General features: G+C 49.2%; 1 protein-coding gene across 3 annotated transcripts in view; it reads right to left on the reverse strand.

The window, feature by feature from the left end:
• The window catches only part of EPHB1 (EPH receptor B1), a 409,323-nt gene that overhangs the window by 121,237 nt on the left and 271,590 nt on the right, over positions 1 to 16,496 (reverse strand). The gene's annotated exons all lie outside the window — the stretch shown is intronic.

Raw genomic sequence — 16,496 nt, forward strand, 5'->3', positions numbered from 1 at the left:
GTAACTGGCTATTTGAAAACAGCGTCAAAACAAACAAAGATCTCTCTTTATTCTCTCTGGTGGCCATGTGTAGCTTTGACACTCAGCCTAAGTTCAGTTCTCTCTCTCTACAAAATTTCTCTTTCCCTCCTGAGACACTAATTCCTCTTCCATCATTCCTTCACTAGGTATAAATTTCCTGGGAGAGACTGGAGAATAACCACCGTGCTAGAGGAAAGGGTTTGACCCAGTGGTCCATGCTGATTCAGCACCTTGGAGAGGGGCACAAGCCTGGGAGCTCCCACCCCTTTGTCTGGGTGGGGTTCCCTGGATGGCAGTGGACAGCTCCTAAAGATTATGTCAGGCACCAGTAATGCCACAGTAACAGGGGTTGGTGACAGCACAAGTTGTACAGTCTTACTGGGAGCAGGGAGAAGTGACTGAGGTCATGTCAGGAAACCAAGAGTGAGTTATCAGGGACCTGGTGGAAAGCAGTGGCATCGAATGGACAGACCGCTGAGGCACCCTCCGCTCAATAGGGGAGTTTAGAGAGGCTTGAGGTCTTTGGGATAAACAGGTCTATCATTGGTGAGTGATGAGCACCACACAACCGGAACACTGTTTTACTCCATGTGAATATGGTAGTGTCTGAAGTTCTGAGGTGTCTCTTCCTAAGAGGGGGTTGTGCTGGGGGCCTGAGGTGTAGGACTGGAAAACTGTGTCATGTCTGTCCCACTGCATGCCCAGGCATCCTGTTTACTCCCCTCAAAATGCAGGCTGCCCCTCTGGAGCATGGAGGAGAGGATGTTGACACCTGAGGAAATCAGGCTGATTTACTTTTCCTCACTGCTCTGGGACTCTAACATTCCCATAGTCACCTTTATGTCACCTTCTGAACCAGTTTAAAATGAACCCCAGGGACCTAACCTTCCTGCAGATGGACATCTGTACCATCTGCATTGACATCGAAGGACAAGGCTCTGATTTGGTGGAACTTGTTTGCTTCACGCCACAGAGGGAGTGATTACTTTCGGTACTTTGCCTGGAGTAGATGTCTACAAGGATCATCTGCAAGATCAGAGAGATGGCTGTGGTCTACATTTCAACAGAATTCTGTATGGAATTCTGAATTTCATTTTAATAACAAACCTTATATGCAAAGTACTATCTTAGGCATTTTGGCACATTACTGGCTGAAATCTCATGTTTCCAATATTGTATGAGGTAGGAACTATAATCCCTATTTTACAATAAGGAAACTGTAGCTCAGGGACATTAAATAACTTGCCTAAACCATGTGGCAGGTGAGTGCCAGAATCAAGGCTTGAGTACAGGCCTTGATGGTTCCAAAGTGCATCCTTAAAAACACTTTCACCCAGGATGGAGGCGCCTAAAGGTGCAAGGTGCAGGTGTGTTGCAAATGCAGCTGGGTGCTGGGGGGTAGGAGGCGGGTCTCTCGTGGAGATGGGAAGCTCTTATTCCTGAGTCGTTTCAGTAGCTTTCCTGTAGGAACAGAGCGACCGTGGTTCCAGGCCGTGCTGAGCACGTCTGCGTCTGTGGCTCATTAGGGTCTTAGAAATACTGGGCCTGTACTCAGGCAATTCTCCTAATCATAACAGTTAGTAATAAGAAGAAATGACTAGTCAAAACAAGGAGGGACCCTGCTGAGAGGGATTTCGGGAGCATCAAAGAACGAGTGCTACACGTTTCACCAAACACCAATGTTTGTAGAAAGTATTTCTTGTTTCTCCTGCTTCAGTGGAGCTAATTGTCTGGGAGACAGGGAGTGGATTTCACCTTCTGGGAAAAGAGGCAGCCCCTCTACCTAGCCTAAGCTGAAGCCTGGGTGTCTAGGTTTCCACGGGGCTGCAGAAGCCCTTGGAGGACAGCTGAGGCCCCTGTACCCCAGAGCAGTGTATCTCAGTAGGAATGTGTTAACAGGCACCTTGTGCCACTGCCCGTGTAGGGGAGGGGCAGAAGGTGGAGCCTTCTATCTGTGGCCCACGGCAAGGCCAGAGAGAGGGAAGCTTTGACATGACTCCCACCTCAGATTCCTAGGGACACTTCAAGTCAAAGAGAGCTACAGGTCATGTCACCTTAAAGATGTAGCCTTCAAGACCTCTTTCCTGGCCCTGAAGTGAGGCCTCAGGGCTTTCTGGAGTGTTGAGAGGTGTCCTGGATTCATTCACTAAGAGAAAATCGGGCTAAGTGCCAGCTTGGTGAGCTTTGGCAGGTCACTCACGCTCTCTGAGCTTAACCTGTCATGGATTCTTGACTGATCTGTCTCCCTGTGTGACTGCGGCCCCACTGTGTGCTATATGCCCTGTATGAAAGATTACATACAGTATGAAAAGCTCTCTGTTGTCTACCTTGAGGAGCTCAAAGTCTGCAGGGGAGCTGGGCACCAGCCCAGCAGCTACACAGACCACTGAGTGACAAGGCCGCTGTAAACGCACCCCCATGCCCCCAGGCCTGCAAAGCGCCAGGCACTGTGCTGCGGGGACATGGAGGGCCACTGCCCTCTTCCCACCGGCGAGGGGATCAAATGGCAGAATGTATGTTGAAGCATCAGTGTATCTTAGTGCACTCTACATGCACAGAAGACTGTCCGGTAGAGTCTCCCAGGAATCCCTGGCCATCCACTCCACCTTGGAGCAGAGAGAGTGACCACTTGCACACCTGTACAGTGAGCAAAAGACACTGCGTCCAGAACCGTCGACCCAAAGGCCCTCTGAAGCAGGAAGACATCTTCTCTATGGGACCTCTCAGGCCTGTATACAGGGCTCCCACCCCAGTCGGGGGCAGACTTTACGTTCCCAGGCCCTGGCATGGCATCTCTGGCTCAGGTGGTCCCCAGAGATAGAGGTCCCATAGGCCTTCCTGCTGAAGAATCACACACTAGGCCACATCCTGGCAAGGCAGGTTCCAAGATGCTTTCTGTTACCAGAGGCAACAGTCTCAGCCAATTAGAATCTTCCTGAAGTCAGAGGACATTGGGACACACTTCAGTCTTTGGCACAAAGGGATAGACCTTACTTGGGCAGAGCCTCCCACAGAGCAACTAGGTCTGGAACGTCATTCCTAACTGATGCACATCCAGACCCTGAACAACCCCAAACCACTCATCTGATTTAGCATGTCCTGACAGTCCAGAGCTTGGTGATTTCCCCTGGTGCTGAGGCAAGTGTGGAGACTGAGAGCTGCAGAGAAATTTAGAACAAGGAAACTGATGCTATGTGTCTTGATATGGGGTTGGCAGTCACTGACTGGTCAAGGATGAGGGGCACACACATGATGGGAGCCTTGCAGGTAAAGCCTCTCAGCTTCCCCGAAGTACTCTCAGCACACAGAGCATGGCCAACTGTGAACTCTCAGATACAAGGTACTGACGAGGGATGGGCATGGATCTTCAGGGTAGCTTTTAAAAGAAGATAATCATCTGGACCAGACTGGACCAGACAACTGCATGTGGGAGTGAGGAAGCAGCAGTGGTAGCTGGGAAGAGGTGTCAAGGCCACTGCACAATGAGCAGTCTTCTCTCTCCACCATCCCCAGAAAGAAGGTGGTACCCATGAAAGAGGCCTGCATCTCCACAATTCGTCAGAAGAGACCAAAAGCCCCCTCGCTGTGGGACAGAATTTTTCTAGTTGTCATAATTCTCCATCTTTTTTTAGAGTCTGTATAACAGGATGGCATCAAAAGAATAGCTGGGAAGACACTATGGGTTCCAGAGTCATGGATTATTCATTTGATTTTCCCTGGGAATGCACAGAAGAACCCCCCCAAGCACCGACTTCTATTCTAAAAGAAACTTGTGCTGCCTCTGTCCATCACTGAAGGGCACAAACGAAGACTTGAGCACATGCTCCTAAAGGAAGAGGTATACATCATAAAGGTGATGGTCTTCTCCAAAGTTATCCATACACTCAACGCTATCCCAGTCCCAACCGAATAGGATTATTCAGTGAGCTGTGCCAAGCTGATTACAAGTTCATCTTGAAGATAAAAATGTTTAAGAATGGGCAAGATATTTGGACAATGAATAATACGTACAGACTTGGTTTACCAGTTACTGAAACATATTATGAAGCTACTATCTTTAGAACAGCTCAGAGCTCATGCCAGAAAAACCAAAACAATCAATGAGAAAGAAAACAAATCAGTATGTGCAGGTATTTAGTCTGTAATAAAAGAGGCAGCTCACTAACATGCGGACAACACAGGTAGGGTTGAGAGGGTCTTATTTTTAATAAGAGAAATAAGAATATCAATATCATATCCTATGTAAAAATGAATTTCAGATGGAGGAAAGAGCTAAAAATAAATTCTATGTAAAGAATTAAAACAAAATGATAGAAGAGAGGGTTTTTATACCTTAGAGTGGGAAGGACATATATAAAACCCAGGCAAAAGTCAATATATACTCCCTCAAAACCAGAAAGAAAAAGATGATCAGGTTTGAGCTAAAAAATTAACCTTGATAACGGACCCCCAAAAACCTACATGTGTCCATAAGAGTTAAAAATAAGTGGAGGGCAGGGGGGCAAGGTGTCACAAATAATTATGGCATCTAGAAACCAATTTTTAAAAATAGAAAAAGGGCAAAGGTTATAAACAGTTCCCAGAAGACAAAATAAATTGGTCCATAAATAAATGAAAAATACACACTAATTTATAATGAGGGAAGTACCAGTCAAAATTACTGGAGATCGATCAGTCAAAACGGTGAAAGCTAGAAGTCTGGATAATATCCAGTTGAGCCAGCACGCGGAGAAGCAAAGTGTGCACCACTGGTAGGGGTGTAGCCCGGTCGAGTCCTCAGAGGAGGCACTTTGGCAGTATCGATTGGCTTTCTGAGTGCCTGTACCCAGCAATCCAACGATTCTGTTTCTAGGAGAATTTCCTCCACAAATACAAGCTTATGTGCCCCCAAGGTATGTCTGAGCATTTTCATGGCAATATTGTTTATATTAGTGAAATACTGTTGACCTGAACAGTGGGCTGAACCTCAGGGTCTGGCTAACACAGCAGAGGTCACTGCCTCCACACACCACACCCCTACACTTCCCACCTCCCCACCCACAATTCTCCTCTCTTCCCTAGTCTCATTGAAGACACATTTCCCAGCCACTTGCACACAGATCACACGATGAGCCTTGACCAATGAAATGCGATCCTTCACGGTCTTCCTTGGGCGGGATCGTCAGGTTGCATCAGGCCAGCTCGGAGGCAGCGGCCCTCCTTCCCGAGGGACGCAGCCCAGCCCCGAGGGTAAGGAGCCCTGAACCCAGTCAGGCCAGAGTGGAAATTGGACCCTGCCGCTCACTAACGTGTGAGCTAGGGCAGGTCACTTGGCCCTTCCGGGCCTCAGTTTTTTCATCTACAAATTGGGAATAATAGTAGCAGCTATCTTACATTGTGTGAGATTGAGAAAATCCACCTCAGGGCTCTTAGCACAGCCTAACTGCAGTAGGACCGTAATCAGTGCCAGCTATTATGCTAGGCTGACTGTTAACACACTTACAGCTGGTCGTAGTCGGTGGGGGCCAGGATCAGGCACACAGACTTGGGCTCTGCCCTAGGCTGTGGTTGTGCACAGCCTTCCCCGTGCCGGGGGTGCAGGCATGGGCATGGCTAACCTCATCAGAGCTGCCTGCAGCCCTTTCACAGGCACCAGCACAAGGCCTGCCCTTCACGTACTGGGAGAGTGAATTCTCGCCCCACATACAAGTTCCCCCCTGCTGGCCAGCAGACAGCATCCTTTTTGGGGGAACCAAATGGTTCTCGAGCTCCGCTCACTGAGCACTGGCAGGGTTTTGTGGTGACCGTGGCTTCCCATCACCCACCTGCCCCTTTTCCCCAACCACCCACCTTCTGTGCACATCTCAGTACACAGCTGCCATGCTGGCTTCACTCCACTCTGCGCTGCTGAGCATCCTGTATTACCCTTTCCAAGGTGAGCAGAGCCTAGAAGTATCCCAGAGGAGCTGTTCAAAAGGCCACCTTGAGCATCTCCTACAAGTCTAAGCCCATAGCCATAGGGGGCTGAGCTGGGGGCGGGGCAGCACCCCATTACTACCATTGCCCCAGCCTTCTCTCCACACAATGGGGAGTGAGGACAGAGCAACCTTTGTGTCCAAGTGGCTTCTAGCCCTCTACCTGCCAACCCGTGAGAAAAGCCACCCTTCTTAATGTGGCTTCAGAGTCAAGAGTACCTTGACTGAGCAGGGCGGAGGTGGTCTCTGGCACAAGCTGGAAAGAATCCCAGCCCTTGCACTATTGACTTGGGACTGCAGACTGCTCTTTCTCTGCGAAGTCCACCGTGACCATTTACTCACAGAGGCGTCCAGCCTTCCAGCCCATAGCCAACCCCGTATCAGGTGTCTGGCTCCGATGGGGCACTTTAGAGCCAATTGTGTGGAAAGTTTCTCAGAAGGACAACACAGAGTTTCAAAACAAATCACTACAAAATGCTGGTGTCCTGATCCTATGCCACACATAATCCAGAGCTCACGGACACACCCAAACTAACCATGAGATCCATCTCTTTCTACTTCACCCAACTTCCCATACAATCAGGAGCCCTCTTGGCAGGCATCACCAGCCTTCTTTGTACACTTCCAGTTGGAGAAGATCACTAATTACTCAGGAGGGTTTGCTCTCTAGGATGCTGTTTAGATAGAATCTATCCCTACATGAAGTTGAAAGTCGCTTCCTTCTAAATCTCTGATGAGAGTTAAAGACACGTGGGGCCCCTGGTCTTTGTCACACCCCAGTGAAGCCATCAGTGACGTTTGTGGGTCTCTGATCCTGGCTGCCTTGCTGCATCCACACGTGTTACCAAACCAGGAAATCTGGAAGATCACAGTCATTGTTTGGGAAAATGTTGGCTGGTACCAAGTTTCCAATACGGCAGCTGGGGGTTCAGGGAATGACCAACGGATTGGAGCCAGGGACCCCACTGAGTGTAATGGAGTTGAGGGTGGGTTCTGAAGTTGACGCAGGCACAAGGTCAGTGATCAGTAGCAGTGGCATACAGTGGGTCCATGTAGTTTCCAGGACTGACTGGCAGGGGTGACCTTGGAAGGTGACTGCAAAGAGGACACTGGCCAGAGGTGAGATACATCCGAGATATGATCCTACTATGAAACCTGGGCTTGGCCTCTGGTTCAGAATTGGATCAGGATCTGATTCTGGGTTACATGGGTGGAAGAGGGGGGAAGAGGGGGACCAGGACCCTAGTCACAGCTGGGGTCCACCTGTGAGGAGCTGGGAACCAAGATGGTCTGCACAGGTGATACACAGATTTGTGATCACATCATGATGGGATGGAGAAGGGAGTGTCGGTGTCTGGACCCAGCCAACCTAGGGTGGCTCTCTAGAAGCAATTGCTCTAAAATGTCCATTTCCCTACATTTTTTCCATTCTTATTTTGGACTGTGCAATTCAGATATGACTCAAACCTTATTCGTAACAACCAAAACAAAAGACAACAATTTACTGAGCACTGACCATTTGTCTGTTACTGAGTTAGTGACATACATCACCACAACTGGCACAATAATAAACAATATCCTCATTCTATAGAAAAGAAACAGAGGTTCAGAGAGGTTAAGTAACCCAGGCAATGGAGGCGTGGGGCCAAGAGTCAACGCTGGTCTACCTGATGCCAACAGCAGAGCTCTGATGACTTGCCCCTGTTGGGCACCTACATATATGAGCACAGAAGGGGTAAAAAAATCAGATCACCCTGTCAACAGCTGCACAGAGAAAGCCCTACACCTGAACAGATCTGAATAGAATATTCAGGGCATGCAACTTCTTTCCTGGGGATGAGGTAAGACGCTGGCAGAGGACAGAGGAGGCAGAGCCGTTCGCCCCTGACTGTCTTCTCCTTTGAGGAGGAGAATTGGAGCAGGGAAGATTTAAGAGCCCTGAGCTACAGCTGCCATCAAGTTCCCGCATCCATCCCAGACCAGCCCCACCTGGGACCAGAGTCTGCAAATTAGACATCAGAGCCATTGCCTGAAGGCCACCAAGGTGCATGCATGACAACAGAGGATCCTAGAGCCATGGGGTAGACAGCTTTGTTCTGATTTTCAAAATAGAGAAGAGAATAGATTAAATGAATAAATTTTACCTCAACTCCTCCTACTTCTAAAACTTCATAGTTAAATCAGTGCTTTGAGAGCCTCAAGGAAACAGTGCCAAAAATCAGCATGGGGCTCTCGGTATACATCAGGCCAAGTGACACTGCTTCTTTGTCTAAAAGTTTATGAGCCTTTAGAGAAAAAGGATGTAGAGAGCATACCTGGATTTCAATAATGGTAACTGAAAAAAGTACATAGATACTTGTGGACCAAAAGAAGAAACGTTAGCTAAATGGTAACTCCAATGCTCAGATTGTAACTGCTTTGAAAACAGCATAAAAGTAGGGTGGGCAACTCCAATAATAGTAATAAAATAAAATAGCTTACTTTCATGGACAGCTTCCTATATGCCAAACACTGTTCTAAATAGTCTTACTACCTTCAATACCCTTGATAGAACAGTGAAGCAAGTGCTAATATTATATCTACTTTATGAACGAGAAAATGGAGACACAGAGAAGCCTTGTCACTTGCCCCACATCACACAGCTGGCAAGTGTCAGAGCAGCTCTTGAATCCAGACCGCAGCACACAGACACCAGAGCCCACACTCCGAACAATTAGCTAACACTTGTCATTTGAAAGACTCTAAAATCAGTTTTCACCATGATCTATACTTGAATGAGCATATGTCTAGATCCACAAGGCAAAATGACTGAAGTTACACGTCTAAGGGCAGAAAACAGGAAATCCAAGTGGGCAGCATTTCCTGAAGGACAAATAAAAACTCTGAATGTTTAGGGGTCAAAAAGTCTTGTCGGAGCCCACAGTGTGAGAGGCTGCAACCAACGTGAACAATCAACCGTATCCCAGACACAGGAGAAAACCCACCGTGCTTCCACTGGACCCTGCTTGGGGGTGAGCGTCATATGTTTCATCCTGTCTGCTGTATTTTACGAGTTGTACTGATAATTGTGAGAGATTCGGGAAAGCCGGGACACCGGGGCTCAGGATAACATAACAGATGTTTAGGCTACAGCAGGTGATTAACAAAGGATGAGAAAGTTGTTCTTAAGCATTGGAACCACTGCTCCCGCCTGCAGAACATTGGTCCTCAATGGTGGACCAACGGTGAGGAGGGCTGGGAGGCAGTGGCCAATCCAAGGTCCAGAAAATTCCTCTGACAGTGATGAGTGATGGCTGTCTAGCAGCGGACTGGAGCCGCTCTGCAAAACAGATCAGCTATCTGCCATCACAGATATTCAGAAAAATAAAAATGGAATGACTACCTCTCAGGGTTACTGGAGAGACTGAGCTGACCCCAGGGAGGAGTTTGGGTGGCAGGACTGACAAGGCTGCTCTGAGTGTTAATAATCTGTGACTCCAAATGCCCGTAAGGTGAAACGCTCTTAAGATGAAAAGCTGAAACAGACACGTCAGCGCCCATGCCCGGCTATCAGCTTAAAACTTAGAGCTAGACAATGCCTCCTAAGGGTTCCACCCATGTGGGTCCAACAACTGTGAAAAGAAATTGTAGATTATAGAAGTGTGAACGCCTGTGTACACAGGCCACACTGACCCTTCTTGAAACAGCAGTGACAGTTATAAATAGCTTTCAGCTCGCCGTCACACTCCTTCAACTCTGCATCCAGGTGTTTATGTGATCCAAACCCAGGCACTCCGAGAGTCAGCTTACCCTATGACTCTTGTTCATCTGTGACCTTTGATGGAATTTCAGGTCAAGGAAAACACAGATTATCTCCCCCTCAAAAGCACAAATGATATGTTTTATGTGCAGTGTGGATTACATATCAGGGTAAAACCAAGCAGCAACTTCACGCATGGAAAGCGGCACCTGGTGGCTCTTTTACTAAAGCCCTGCTCAGCAGTGGGTGAAGCTGACCTTGAGTTCATCTTTAATAGGTTGCAACTCCTAGATGAAGAGGTTGATGCTTCTGAAAGGGTTAACTTTTGAAAAGTCTTTAAAATCATCCCCAATGTGTAGGCACGTAGGCCAGTGAGTCAGCAGTCCCCAAATAGTAATACAGGATTCCTGTTCTCTGTGGAATGTTTGCCGCCCTGGGGGACCTTCGTGCCATACTGGCCTGAGGGGCCCCTCCCTGCTGTGGTGGTCCCCAGAGGCTTCCTCTGGACCTATTTCCTGCTGGGTGGGGTGGAGGACCACCTGAGGAGTGAGGCCAATGACCCATCCCTCTGCCCACCTGATTGCCCGTCTGAGCTCAGGTGAATGGTCCCCACCAGTCACTTTGCTTCTGCCTTTGTTTCCCCCTCAGCCCTCCCTGAGTCCACCTGGCCAGGTTGTGCTCGCTGGTTTCCACTCTCTCCCCTATCACTGCGCCCAGCCCCAGCTGATGTTGGACTTTGGAGGTCCCCACACGGCTCCAACCACCCAAGAGTGAGAATGTGATGAAAACAGAGCAAGAGCACGTGAGGGTGGTTCTGAGAGCTAGTGAGATGCTGGAAACAGGCAAACACAGGCACACACTCACATATTCGCCCTCATATCACACCCAACCGCTCCTCTTCCTCAGGCAGGTATTCAGTCCCTCTCTGTCTCTCTGTCTCTGTCTCACTCTCCCCACCTGGTACATGGGACATGGATGGGGAGGAGTAGGGCCTGTGGTTTCAGTCTGTAGGTATTCACTCAATGTCCTTTCTCCCCAGGAATCACAAAGCAGAGGACAGAGAAACACGACCCAATTCTAAAGCAATGTTCTCAAACTTTGGCGAGCTTCGGAATCACTTGGAGGTCTTGTTAAAACTCAGGTCTCTGCCTCTTCTCCTGCCCCACTCTCCATCCCCAGAGCCTCTCATTCAGGAGGTCTAGGGAGGGGCTGAGAATCTGTGTTTCTAACAGGTTCCCTGGGGGCACTGAGGCTGCTTGTCCAAGGACTGCATGTGAAAGCCACTGCTATAAAGGAAACAAGCCATCACTGGCCAGCTTGTCAAGCATGAGCCAGCAGGACCCGAGATAGTAGAAGGAGAGTATTATCTGATGTCCTTACAGACTTTTCACAACATCACGAAGGCCATCAGACCTGGCTGCAGAGGACTTCCTCCTTTCTTATCCCAAGGTTCATTCCACCCTCTGGCCCTGGTACTCTGCTCTCCCTTCCACCCAGCCTGCCTAGAAAGACCGGGCTCTGAGCAATGTCACACTTCTGGGCGGGCCATCCAAGAAGCAAGTTCCTGGCATCATAAGGACCACCCTGCTGCACCGGGATGATTGGGATGAAAGAGAGGGACAGCTGCCAGCCCCTTAAAGGATGAAACATGAGCTTAAAAAAGAGACATAGGATTACGCAGAGATGGGAGAGGGAAGAATGGATTCTTATCCTTCTCTGTAGGAGGCAGATTCAAGAATGAGAGTGACAGCAAACCACCGTCACCACCACAACCAGTGACAGCGTCCTCCTGAAGGCTGCCAAATTCTAGCTCTCACTGTGTGTGAGGTTGTGCCCTTGGAGGCAGACAGACCTGAGTGTTTATCTTGGGGCTTCGCTGACATCCTGTCATTTAATTCTCACAACCTCCTAATTTGGGTTCCATCATGCCCAGATCTGCCCACTAGAAGCCCCTGTTCACAGAGGCTGTCACCTGCCCCAGGTCACATGCCTTCAGGCTCTACACCCAAAGCCCCTGCCTTGTCCCTCAGGTTCCTGGCCTCTCTGTGGGAGTCAGGAGGGAGGTCAGGGATAGTCACTGGGCAATCCCAGAGGGCTAGCAGACATTGTGCCTCTGGTGGGAGGGGACAGCAGGCAGGTCCAGGGATAAGACAGTGAGCTCTAAAGCCCCTTCTTCATTCCACTTCCATGATCAGAGGGAAACCCATTGCATCTAGAGAAGAAATAAAGAACCAGGACAAGCACTAGCTTGTCTCTGTGATCCATCAAAGTTTGTCCCACGTGAGTGATAGAAAAAAAAGGTTTCTGTGGTCAGAAATGTAACAAGATAATTATTTTTACACCAATCCTTCCGCATGGTTTTTGGCAGACAGCAATTTTATAAGGCATAATTATCTATTTTCACTTGCTTCATAAATTCCTCCTTCCCATTTCGTCTCCCCATAAATAGAAATTATTTAAAACTGAAAGACATCCATTTCGGTGCTTGGTTTCACGTTGCCAGGCACTTCCTCCCGCGCGTTCCTGGCTCCTGCCTCTCTCTACCTGGTCCCGCCCAGCACACCTCCAGAGCCATCAGATCCTCCTGTGAAACATGCTTGTCTGACCCTGAGGAGTCACTGAGCCCTTGCTCCCTGAGGACTGAAAGTCCATCTCGCCACTCCTGTCCAGCTTCGGTCCCAGAGGAGAGGGCGTGGCAACATCCGGAGGTCTCAGATGCTCCACCGGCACCTCCCTCTTTCTCCCACAGCATGTCTGCTCATGGTGGCCACCACCTTCTCACTTGTTTTCTTTGGGATCTCCAGGCCGAGGTGACTGGTGACTATGATCTGAGCCACACGGTGGATTCTGCTGTGACTCTCAGGGCCGGCGTGAAACCTGTACTCCGCCCCCTGAGGATGTCACTTTTATTTTTAGATCTCCTATCGTGCTGGAAGCCTCCATATCCGCTGCAATCTTCACACTTTCCAGGGATGTAACCACAGCAAGTTCTAACATTGATTGAGAGTTTACTATGAACCAGGCGCTCTGCCAAAGACTCCATCATACTGTTTTGCTTAATCCTCATAACAACCCAGAAAGGCACACATTATTATGAGGTTGTGAGAAGAAAAGGACAGAGTGTAAGAAAGTTAAGAAATTAGCTCAAGGTCACAGAGAAGGTACCAGACAGAGTCAAGATTCAAATATTCGTATGGGCCGTGCCAAGCCCACCTTTCCAGTGCTTCACGAAGACTGATAATTCAGTAAGCATTCCCAGGACCCACTCAAGGTTGGAGCAGTCTGGGGATGCCAGAACTCCCCGGGGGGCCCCAGGGAGGGAGAAGGAAGGTGGCAGCTTCCTCATCTGAAGCTCAGTAAACTTCAAGTTGAGAGTCGGCTCCTCAGCCCACAAACTTCTCAACCCCTCCGGGCTGGTGGAGCTGCACTATCCCCTTGACCTCTCCCCCTCCCCTCTGCTGTAAGTGGCCCTTTGGTAACTCCTCCTCATTAAAGGTGGCCCCTACTGTCCACTCCATGTAGCCTGGCTTCTTTCAGAGGGTTAGGTTAGCAGGGAGGGCCAGGCCCACCTATATGACCTGCCTCTAGCAATCCTCCAAGCTCCCACCTCATTCCATCCATGGCTTAGCTGTCCCTCTTTCTCTGAGGGCAGCCCTGACACATGGCAGTATGCATCCTAAAGCCTCACATCAGCCTTCTCAGTCTTCCCTCCCCTCCTTCCCTCCCAAGTCTGTCGGGGGACAAGGCCTCTTCCTCAACATGAGCATACAGGGCCACGGACAAGGGGGCAGTCAGCCAGGCACTGATGCAGCAGATCGAGGACCCCAAGCCTGGCAGAGGTATGAGGAGGATGAAGGAAAAGGAAAAAGCTGAGTGTCCCCAGACCAGCAGCAGGAACATCATCACAGACTTAGACACAGAGCTCCCTATGCCCCCGTTCTCTGAGTTCACTTGGAGCCCACCCCAGGCCCTTTGAAGCAGCCTTGGGATGCACCCCAGTTCCTGTTAAATCAAGAATAAGGCTGGACACACAGGGTTGCCACGGCCTCTCAGAGGTCCAGGAGATCCCAGGCTCTCCCAGGAGATTAAGAAAAAAATGAAGAAATGCCCACACAGGGCTTCAAAAGTTATCATGCATTCTAAACGTTTAGATTATCTTAGAATAAATTAACACATTTAACACTATAAAAAATACAATGAATATATATGTGCTGTTTCATGAGATTAACAGGAATCATTAAAAAATGTTAAATTTTAGCACACTATAGATATTTCCGCTTTGGAAAAAAGTGCATTTTATATTGTACGATTCTTTATAAAATTTTCAATATTGTCAGTGAATGCCTATTGATACAACCTTATGTAAAGACGGTGGCAACAGGCCACACCTGAGGCCCTTGTAGACTTTGAGGCCTGGGCTCCTGTGTGCTTCCAAAACTGTGCCCCCTTTCCCTGACTCCCACTGGACCTAGACACTTCAGATGTCCACCGTCCTGTACATATTAGAAGGAAGAGGAGGGGAAGGTATAGCTGAGTGATAGAGCACATGCTTAGCATGCATGAGGTCCCCCCACAAAAAAGAACAGAACAAAGCAAAAGAAGGGCAGAGCTCCCCTTTCGCTGGGTCCTCCCCATGCCCCTCCAGGCCGTCACCGTCTCCTGCTTGGCTGGACAGAGGGCTGCACTTGCAAGGTGAACAAGCACCTGCACCCTCCCCTCCCTGACCACCCCTGGCAGCTGGCCAGGCCATGCTGGACACCTTGCTCCACCAGCAGAACCAGCCGGGCCCCCAGGCCGCGGTGCAGGGCTGTGCTTGGCCTCAACATATCCAGATATGCTCCTTGTATCTGAAAAATTATTACTGTGGTGATGTGCGGTGCCTTTTTAAGAGAACAGATGGCACCTCCAATTAGAATGCTTTAAAAGGAAACCCTAATGAGATTATAAAAGCCAACAAATTGACTTTTTCATACAGTACTTCCCTGGCACATATAAATCAAATACATAATGAGACTCAATAAAATAATAGGTTTATTTACACATGTTTTGCCTAGCATTGTGCTGCTGCCCAGCCCGACTTGTGGGTCCTCTCACCAAGTGCTTGCCCCTGCAGGCCGGGGCTGGGAGCTGGACAATGCGTCCCTGAGCTGCTCCTGGCCCGACCTCCACAGACAAGGGTGGCTCTGATTCAGGGATTTCCAGTCTGACCCTAGCGCTCTTCTTTCAGGGGTGAAAGAGCACAGCGCTGTGTGCAGGGTGTGGTGACACTCACGGGTACGTCCAGCCCTCACCCGCACTCTGGGTGAGGTGGGGAGGTGGTAGCAGGGACATAGAGGTTGGGAAGCTGTGACTAACTCATCGCTGGCTGGACCAGGATTGGAGAGAAAAGCCTGGGGTGGGGGTGGGGTCTGACTTTAATGACATGGACTCAGGATATGGGTAGGCAAAGCGGCGTGAGTATCTACAAGGTGCAGAGTGAAGGCTCTGAGATGTTCTTATTTATGCCAGGAGTCGGGTCTGTTGGTTCAAGTGCATCAGGTCAGGTGGCAGAGAGGGAGACAGGAGGCATCAGGTGACAGGTAGGTGGGAGAGGTGCTATTTAGCAAGGAGCTCCACGTCAGCATTCTGAGCTGCTGGCCACTGGCTGACCTCTCTAGGTGACCTTATCCAGGGGCTGGATCGATTTACAGGGTGTGTCTGCTGAGGTGGGAAGCTGGGAGCCTAGACTTCTTTTTGCATGCATTGCTCTGCAAAGAGCCTGGCCAGTGAGAGGGGATCCATAAGCAGAAGTGGAAGGGAAAGTTTTCAGGAGGGAAGCTGTGAGAGCGTGGGCTTTGGCAACACAGAGACTGGTCCTCGGTCTGGACATGCAGACAGTAAGAAGTACATTAAAGAATGCTTCTTAGGCTCACAGGGATGCACAGGGAAACCTCAGAAATCAGTAAGAGAGGATACCACAACCAAAAGCCGGGGACTCTAGTCAGCAGAAATGGAATCACTTCTGTTCATACCTACCTACCCGAGAGGGAGGTCTGGGAGAAAATCAGTTTACAAGAGGGTAAGCTTTTCCTCAGTTCCAATCTATAAGCATTGATTGACCTTAGGACCTGGATCTAGAAGACACTGTCATTCTTTTTTTATCCAGCAAAGGTGATATATACTGCAAGGCCAGAATTAAGAAATTTTTCTACTCAAGAGTTCAGTCATTTTTTTTTCTGTCCATCAAACTGGAAGGAGGTATGAAATGTTTCCTCTGTGTCCTTCTTTGTGGGGGTTGGGCAGAAGGAGTTTGGTGAGAGGAAGTGAAGGGAAGATCCTCCCTCACAGGGATTCAGACAACAGCACGGAACACAGGAGAAACTTCTATCACAATTAGAAGTTAAGCTGGAGCACTGACTTCTGAATGCAACAGGAATACTGAAAAGAAAAGGCATTCCTATTTCAAGGCTGCAACACTTAGGAGAGGAGGAGCAAGTTCTCAAAAGTGCTGTGCAGAGAGTGTAGTGCTTCCAGTCTCCCCACGATTATGAATTACGAAGGAGAAGATGGGGAGGAAACTCTCCCTCCCCCACCCCTCTCTAGGGAGTGGAGTTGCACTTTTGGCAGGATGACTGTTTTTCCCTCTGCAGCAGAGAGTGGCAAAGAGGTGGAGCCGATGCACTAGCCCCAGCCCCTAGAATGTTAGCCTCAGAGATACACACTGGCCACGACTCTGGTCTAGTCATTAGTAGAGGCATGGATGCACCATGCTAGGCACTAGAAGGGACACAGGGAGATGAATC

Source organism: Camelus ferus, chromosome 1, assembly GCF_009834535.1.
Source record: "Camelus ferus isolate YT-003-E chromosome 1, BCGSAC_Cfer_1.0, whole genome shotgun sequence".
Lineage (NCBI taxonomy): Eukaryota > Metazoa > Chordata > Mammalia > Artiodactyla > Camelidae > Camelus > Camelus ferus.